A 9,598-nucleotide genomic window follows, 5' to 3' on the forward strand; every position below is an offset into this window, starting at 1 on the left:
TTTTGTATTATGACTTTCATTGAAGACCATAGAGAACAATTAAGTCTAAATGTGTTTATCTGAAACCAGAGACAGATGCCTATTCTGATTCATGACTGTCTTGAGGTTTCTGTTGGTTCTTAAATCTGCACTCAGTCTTTCAGTCAGTGATTGAGGCTTTCGCCAGTTAAGTGTATTTGACAGTCATTTCACACTCTTAGGGGTTAATTGGGATCTTCAGCACATCTGCGATGCTGTTCCATTAAAGGAAACATTCAAGCAAACACTTGACAGGACAAACAGATCTAAATGAGCCTGATGTGTATTGATAGATTTTTAAATGTACTAATATCACTTCACCTGCACTATATATGTCTTTGTTTCTCTGCTTCTTTATTTTTCACCGTCTCCATCCTTCAGTCCCTAAGGATGCTTTCGGTTTGCTCCAGGAAATGCGTTAACCCCTTTGTACGGTGATAAAGGGGTGTGTTAATCTCACCGAGTTAGGAGGCAGGCACATGGGGGTGGATGCCAGGGAGAGTGGAGCGGCCGTGTATGTGTGTGTGTGAGGCAGATGCCTGTCAGAGCGCTCACCGGCCACACACATGCTACACGAGCCACAGAGAATGGTTAGCGAGATACACACTTGATACACACGGTGACCAGGAAAGGACTGCTGTTTACTCACTGCAGTATTAAGGTAATAGTGTTCTGGCTGTTAAAATAACATGTTCTTTTTTAACCCAGAGTGACTCTTTGTTTGGTTTGTTCTCAGTGATTTGATTTTGAGTTTTTATCAGGCATTTATTAGGGTAACATTTGCGTTTCTCACACCCTGTGGGTCAAAGTTACACCTCCAGGGTGAACTATTTCCTTTCACCTCTTTGACTCGGGTTTTGTGCTACTAAATTTCCTTAGAACAAACAGCATTTTGTCCATTGCGCGGTACACACCTGGTATCACCTTTCCTGTTAAAACCAGTCAGATTTGTCTTTGTGTGTGCTGATTTGTTTATTCTGAAGTCATGGTGTGTGCTGATGGGATGTCTGTTGGTGCACAACTAAAACCTAAGGGTTTGTGTGAGCATGTATTTTTAATGATTGGAGAAACCTTTTTATGTTTTCTCTGTGGTGTGTTTAATGTATTTAAGTATAATTATATATGTATATGGATGTATAGATGTACTTATGTGTGTGTTGATGTAGGTGATATAGTATTTATTTACTGATCAGTATACAAAAATTGTGTGGACGAATGGATAGATAAATATATAGATGGATGGATGGATGAAAAGAGAAAAGGATGGATAGATGGATAAATGGGTGATGGATCAGTGAATGGATGGATAAATGGATAGATGAAAAATACATTTATTAATGGATGAAAAACAATTGATGAAGGGATGGATAAAGGGATGAATATATGAATGGATGAAAAAGAAATGGATGAAAAAAGGAAAGTAGTGGAGAATAAATGGATGGATAAATAAAAACAAAATGGATGGATTAAGGGAAAATAAATGAATGGGTGGATGATTATATGAAAGACGAATAAGAAATTTATTGATGAATAGATGAAAAGGAAGTGGGTAAATGGATGGATAAATGTATGAAAAAAGAAATGGATCAATGGATAAAAATGGATGGATGGATAAATGGATGTTGGATGAATGGATGAAAAATAAATGGATGAATATATAAATGGATGAATTTATGAATGGATGAAAAAGAAATGGATAGATAAATGGATGAAAAAGGAAAGGATGGGAGGATAAATGGATGGATAAATTAAAAATAAATGGATGGATTGATGGATGGATGAAAAAGAAATGGATGGATTGATGGATTGATGGATGAATGAAAAAGAAATGGATGGATGAATGAATATGAAAGAGGAAATTTAAATGTATTGATAGATGTATGGATGATGGATTGATGGAAAATAAATGGATCAATAGATGAATGGATGGATGGATAAATGGATAAATATATGAAAGAAGAAAATATTTTTATTGATGGATGGATGAAAAAGAAACAGATAAATGTATGAAAAAAGAAATAGATCAATAGATAAATGATTGGGTGGATGGATGGATAAAGAAATGAATAGAAGGATGAATGGATGGATAAATTAAAAAGAAATGGATGAAAAATAAAATGAATGGATGAAATTAGAAATGGATGATGGATGGATAGTTGAAAAAGAAATGGACAGATGAATGGATGAAAAATTAAATGGATGTATGGATTGATGAATGCATGAAAATAGCAGACGGATGGATAAAAATAGAAATGGATGGATAGAAAAGAAACAGAAGGATTGATGGATAAATGGATGAAAAAATAAAATGGATGGATGAAAAAAATCCATGTATGGATTGATGAATTGATGAATGGATAGATGGAAATATCAATAGATGGATAAATAGATGAATGGATGGATGGATAGTTAATAAAGAAATGGATGGAAAAATAAAATGGATGGATGGATTAATGAATGCATAATAATAGAAATAGACGGATGGATGAAAATAGAAATGGATGGATGGATCGTTGAAAAAGAAATAGAAGGATGGATGGATAAATGGTTGAATGGATGAAAAATAAAATGGATGGATGAAAAAAGAAATTTATGGATGGATTGATAAATGCATGAAAATAGAAATAGAAGGATGGATAAAATATAAACGGATGGATGGATGGATGGATAGATAAATAAAATGGATAAATAGATTTATGGATGGATGAAAGATGGATAGATAGAGATAAATGGATTGATTAATGCAAAATAAATGGATAGATGGATAATAAATAAATTGATGGATGAATAGATAGATAAATGGATGAAAAAGAAATAAATACATCGATAAATGGATGAAAAAAGAAATGGATTGATAGTTAGATGAATAACAAAGGAATGGATAAATGGATGGATATACGGATAGAAATATACAGCTAGATAAAAATAGAAATGGATGGCTGGATGAATGGATCAATGAATGAATGTTTGAAAAAAGAAATGGATGAATAGATGAATGAATGGATAAAAAAAATAAATGGATAGATTTTTGACAATGCAGATAATGCTGCAATATTGTAAGATCTGTCTCTCAACATCACATATTTTATTCTCTCAGAACCCCCTTCATCCCTCTCTCTCTCTTTCTCTCGCTCACCCCATCGTGCCGGCATGCGGCCCGTCTCCATGACAACCCCTCAGGTCAGCTCTGAGAGGTGGGAGGTAGTTAGTGTGAATTTTTGGTTGCTGTTTTATTGCCTCTTTTTCTCTCTCTGTCTCTCAGTCTGCCTCTTTCTGGTCTCTGTGAGACAGCAGCTGTGTGTGACAGCTTCACTAGAGGCAGGAGGTTTCCTCAGTTTGCTTCGAATTTGAGAAAACAATGCAGTAAAGCGACGCTGCTCTCCATCACAGCGTCTTTGTGCCCCGTCTCCCATCAAAAGATATGGGGGGGGGGGGGGGCTGTGTCAGCGGCCGTGTTTCTGTTAATGTGAAATGAATGCGTGCGTCTCGAGGGAGAACACTAATATATGCGCGACCATGAACCAGCACGTGTGATGTAGAGGTGCCGTTGAAAGCAGGTCCCTCTGTCACTCTTTCTGCTGATCTATGGCATGGCTTTGTGTTTGCACAGAGCCAGTAATTTTAGAAATCCCACTGGGGTTTGGAAATAACACATTTTGCCTGTTTTTTGTGTTTTTTTATTGTATTGTGCCCACTTTTTGGTGCATCTGTGAACTGGCATGCCTTTTGTTCTTTATTATGTCCTTCAGTGTTCCTCAACTTCAGTCACTTGCTTTGTCATGTAAGAGTTCCTCTTTTAACGATGGGATTGTTTTTTACAGGATCCACACTATTTTGAGCTGCTGACGTCTGCTTGGAAACGAAGGATCCTCTCTTTCATAGGCGAAACAGGTACGCTTTTGTTGTATTTTCATTGACTTTTTGATGCATTCATTGTGATTCAGTGGCAGTTTTGTTTCAGACACAGAGAGGAGCAGAGTAGAGGCATAGAAAAAAAGAAGATGAAAAAGAATGAGTGATACGTTTTTATGATTTATGGCTTGCAGATCCCTCTTCACTTCGAAATCGAAAGAAATTAGCTTATTTTGGCTGATGTGTGCTGACAGATTGTTATCATGTTAAAAGCTGGGAAATGGTTTGAGTTACTAGTGCAGTTGAGTTCTTGGTCTTTTATTTTGTATTAAAATGAATTTTGTAAAGAACGACAATTAAAGCAGAGTTGGTCAAACTTTTAAATACGAAGAGCAAACAATCAAACTTGATTGAGGTCCATAGGCTAAAAGTAAATATATATTTTTTAATTTTAATGCAAAAATGAAACAGCAAATGAAGACTTCAGATGCAAAAACCTGAGATTTTTCTTTTAATTTAGCTATTTTTATCAGGTTCCTTTTACAGTTAAGGGTCAAACGTTTACATACACCTTGTGGAATCTGCAAAATGTTAATTATTTTACCAAAATAAGAGGGATTATACAAAATGCATGCTAATTTTTATTTAGCATTGACCTGAATAAGATATTTCACATAAAAGATGCAAAAATATTTACATATAGTCCACAAGAGAAATAATAGTTGAATTTATAAAAATGAACCTGTTCAAAAGTTTACATAAACTTGATTCTTAATACTGTGTTGTTACCTGAATGATCCACAGCTGTATTTCGATAGTCATGAGTCCCTTGTTTGTCCCTAACAGTAAAACTGCCTGCTGTTCTTTGGAAAAGCCTTCAGGTCTCACAAATTCTTTGGTTTTCCAGCATTTTTGTGCATTTGAACCCTTTCCAACAATGACTGTATGATTTTGAAATCCATCTTTCCACACTGAGGGACTCATATGCAACTATTACTGAAGGTTCGAATGCTCACTGATGCTACAAAAGGAAACACAAAGCATTTATAGCAGGGGTGAAAACTTTTGAACAGAATGGTTTTTGCATCCGAAGTCTTCAAATGTAAAACAAATATAGAAATTATAAATGAAGATATAAATGAAGATATATGAAGATATAAATGAAGATATCTTTTCATGTTTGTTCGCCCTGTTTTTCCCTCCTGTTATGATATAGCATGGCAGGACAAATCAAAGGTCAAGTTAGCCTATGGATCTGATTTAATAAGAAAGTGAAAAAAATAAAAATGTGGTCGTCCTCTTGTTCCAAACCTGGCTTGCTTTCTTTTGTGGAACACAAAATGAAACATTTCTAAGAATCACTGTTATCCTTTAATAAGGGTGCAAGCTGGTGCTTTAAAAGCTTCAAAAGGACTCAAAAATACGGTATGATAGCTTTGTCACTGTTGCAACTAAATCATTGAGTTTCTTGATCTGAATTATTGGTGAATGAATCATTCAAAGATTTTTAACTGAATCAGTCTGGTTTGGAAAAACATTTCTGTGTAAACTGTCCTTTTTTACTCTAATTTTAGGGCTCTAAATCCAAAATAGATAACGAAAGAGGTAATTGAGATGCAGTGTAGTGGCCAAAAGTGTAAAGTACACTAAAACACATAGTACAATCAATGTACATCATAGAAAAAAAACAAAAACTTGCTGATCATTAAATGTGCTGAATCTGATTCTGCAGTTGAAGCGGCATATGCTGCTCTGTCATCCAAAGTGTTCGATTTAGCCTCTGAGGACACAAACTGGTCAGCAGTGTTAGGCAACAAGTGAGACACTTCCTGCGAAAAATCCAATGGATCAATAAAGCCTTATATAATCTAATCTGATTTAATTCAGGGAAAACATCTCTGGTTCCAAGGGAAAATGATGAATCGGCAGAATTAAATTTTAATTAGTCACTTCCATTGAGATTATCCAGAATCCTTCAAATTCCTGTCAAGATTAAAAACACACACTCCTTCCTTGCAATACTTGAATTCTTGCTAGGAATGCAAGTGATAGTGGTTCAAAAGGAGTGAAGTGGCATGATGAATACATGCACCAGACCCTGATACTATGATGAAAACTATGTGTTCTAAAGATTTAACTTAAAATAAATAGATTAAATGTGATTCTCCACTAATGATGATCCCCGCTGCGCTTAGACGTTACTGTGAACGTCTGGCGCTGTTAGAGCAGACATCCAGACGGGGTGCTTCAGAGCTCAGCTGTGTTTAGTAGGAAAGAACAGATAGAAATAGACAGTGATCTGTGGTGTGTGCATGAGCATGATGCTGCTGCTGGGAAGTTGTTTATGTGACGTATAATGCTGTCAACATTTTTGGGGTTGGTTTGTGTGAACTGAGACGCACTCCGTGACATATTTTCACTGTGACTCTTCTTTATAACCCTTTTGGTTTGACCTAAAAGAATAGTTGATGGCAGATTTTTGTATTTTTTGATCATTTGTGAACCCTGATGCCAGTTAAAATCTGAATGTCCATCAGTGATAATCAGATTTTCCGTGAATGACTACCACAGGCATGATAAAAGTGGTCAATATGTTTTTTTGTGTTTTATTCTGAATCGGTTTGGTCAACTATTGCTTTAATCTTTATAAGCTTTGTGACTACAGCTTAATGTGTTTCCTGGAAATTCTGTTTTTGCTGCAAAAAAGTATTAAATGGCATGACATGTATTACATCATAGTATTTTAAAGAGTGTAATGGCAGTGATATCTGCACATACTGTAAAAGCTCCTGTTCACCCACATACAGCATGTGGACAGATGACCACAGTTTATCTGAGCGTCGAACAGATGGAACAGAGAGAGCAGTGTGCCAACCCTTCCTTTCCTCTTGTATTTGCTAAAATAAACTGTGAAAAGGATTTTATGGAACGCGGAGTAGAAATAAAATAGTAAACATGTTTAAAAATTTAATTCATTCACTCATTCATTTAAAAAATGCATGTAATATTTAAAAATAAAGTATGGTATGTTATAAACAAAAACTGAAGTGGAACTACCAGCATATTAATGATCTTAATTTTAAAAAATGCATAAATAAGAACTGATTTGATAAAACATGTTATCAAAAACAATAGTATATATATACTATGGTGTATATATACAATGGTGTGTATATATGTGACCCTGGACCACAAAACCAGTCATAAGGTTAAATTTTACAAAACTGAGATGTATACATCATATGAAAGCTCAATAAATAAGCTTTCTATTGATGTATGGTTTGTTAGGATAGGATAATATTTGGCTGAGATACATCTATTTGAAAATCTGAAATCTAAGGGTGCAAAAAATCAAAATACTGAGAAAATCACCTTTAAAGTTCTCCAAATTAAGTTCTTAACAATGCATATTACTAATCAAAAATTACATTTTGATAGGTTTACAGTAGGAATTTTACAAAAAATCTTTATGGAACATGATCTTTACTTAATTTCCTAATGATTTTTGACATAAAAGAAAAATCAATAATTTTGACCCATACAATGTATTTTTGGCTATTGCTACAAATATACCCCAGCGACTTAAGACTGGTTTTGTGGTCCAGGGTCACACACACATATATATATATATATATATATATATATATATATATATATATATATATACACACACACACACACACACACACACACACACACACACTGTATATGTATATATTAAATGTTAATTATTTTAAATTATTTATTTATTTTATTTAAGCAATACATGTAATATTTAAAATAAAGTGTGATAAAAAACAGTACTTAATATAATACATTTTTAAAATCTTAATAAAAAAATAAATACAAACTCGTTTTTGATCCTTTTTTCCTGTATTCTGTAAAAGAAATTGTGAAAACCGATTGTATAAAACATTACAAATTAATTAACAAAAACAATAGTAAATGTGTTTAAAATGATTTTGAATTATTGTTTTAAATTATTTTTTTTTTTAAATGTTACATTATTTGAAATTATTTGTTTATTTATTTATTTACTAATTCTTGATCATTTTTCCTGTATTCTCTCTCTCTCTCTCTCTCTCTCTCTCTCTCTCTCTCTCTCTCTCTCTCTCTCTATATATATATATATATATATATATATGTAAATAAATAATTTTTAATTATTGTTTTTTAATTGTTTTATTACTTATTTATTTAAACAATACATATAATATTTATATACATATTATATACTTATAAAAATAGTATATAAATAAAATATTTTTAAAATCTTACATAAGTAAATAAAAACTTCTGTACTCTCTAAAATAAATTGTAAGAGGTTTCACAGAACAATGCATGTAAATAAAGTAGTAAATAAAAAAAATCATATTATAAATCAAATTATAAATCAAAACAGAATTGTTACTTTTTACAAACATTTTAAATGACTTAAAAACAAAACTTTAAAATGTATAATATATATAAAAAAGTTATTAATGATTTCCTCCTGTATTCTGAAATAGAACACTAAATATTTGTAAAAATCCGTCCATTGAATAACAAAAAAAATTGAATTCGTACTATTTTGGTTACATATTGTTAAAGTATCTAAAGTAACTCAGTTCTAAATACGAACAATTATAGCACCAATAATTGACATTCAGTGCATGCTGGAACACTAGAAGTACTTCTCTCGTGACTGTGACCTCTGTCATTTTTCTAGAGTCATCATGTCTGGTCATTGAGAGACCTTTCACCCTCACTGTGTTTCCACAGAATACAAATAGGCCTGGTTTACAGTGTTGTGGCCTCTCTTAGAGGAGATCCTTTATAAAACACATAGCCCACCCCCTCAGTCTCTCATTGCTGATGGGAAAAGCGTATAGATTTTATACAAGAGGACAGCACTGAAGCAGATTATATAGTCTGATCAACAGATTGCGGGACATTCGAGAGCTCTTTACAACCAGTGTTGAATAAAACATAACGTCCCCCTGATACAGTCACACATGTGGTTGGGGGGAAAAGCGGCAGGAATGAAGTCAGACTTACGAGTCACAGCTTTCAGAAACCATTGAGTCATTTCTGGACATTCCCGGCTGCTTTTTAAATAATTAATGCTTTGTAGTAGATTCTGAGCACTCACGCTCTGTCTTCAATATGTTTTAGTCTGACATTCAGTTTCATACAGTTTCATTTTTTGAAAGTATACAGTAGAATGCTGCACAGTAACCTTTTGTACTTCTTAAACTGTAATTTCAGTATTTGTGTGCTCCCTATTCCACTGAGCTGTGTGTCGATAACAAATGACTAGTATTTACCAGAATGAGAAACGAAAAACAGGCCCTCACAGGAGGCTTTGATTCCTCTATATTTCCCAAGAGCCTGGAAGTGTATAAAAAAAGTATTTTCAGTGAAGCAGCTAATGGTCTGATAGGTTGATACTGTATATTTTGTTTTTACTGCATATTGTAAATGCATTGCGAATCAAAATTTAATCTGGAATTAATATGACTTATAACTAAAACTTTATTATTTTTTAATTAAATTTTATTTTATTTTGTGGAACACATCACAAGTATAAGTTAATTAAATTGCAACACCCTGATTTGAAGCTAACTAATTTTATTTTATTATTTTATTTTATTTTATTTTATTTCATATTTTAATTCCAAAATCCTGACTTAAAGCTAACAAAATTTTATTATTTTATTTTATAATTTTTTATATAAAAATAAATAAA

General features: G+C 33.1%; 1 protein-coding gene across 1 annotated transcript in view; it reads left to right on the top strand.

Annotated features, from left to right (window-relative positions):
- The window catches only part of LOC141333661 (neuronal cell adhesion molecule-like), a 69,512-nt gene that overhangs the window by 22,429 nt on the left and 37,485 nt on the right, over window positions 1-9,598 (top strand). Inside the window, exon 2 of the mRNA XM_073838742.1 lies at window positions 3,840-3,909. The gene's annotated coding sequence lies outside the window, so the exon portion shown is untranslated. The remainder of the gene's footprint in view (window positions 1-3,839; window positions 3,910-9,598) is intronic.

This window comes from Garra rufa, chromosome 4, assembly GCF_049309525.1.
Source record: "Garra rufa chromosome 4, GarRuf1.0, whole genome shotgun sequence".
Classification (NCBI taxonomy): Eukaryota; Metazoa; Chordata; class Actinopteri; order Cypriniformes; family Cyprinidae; genus Garra; species Garra rufa.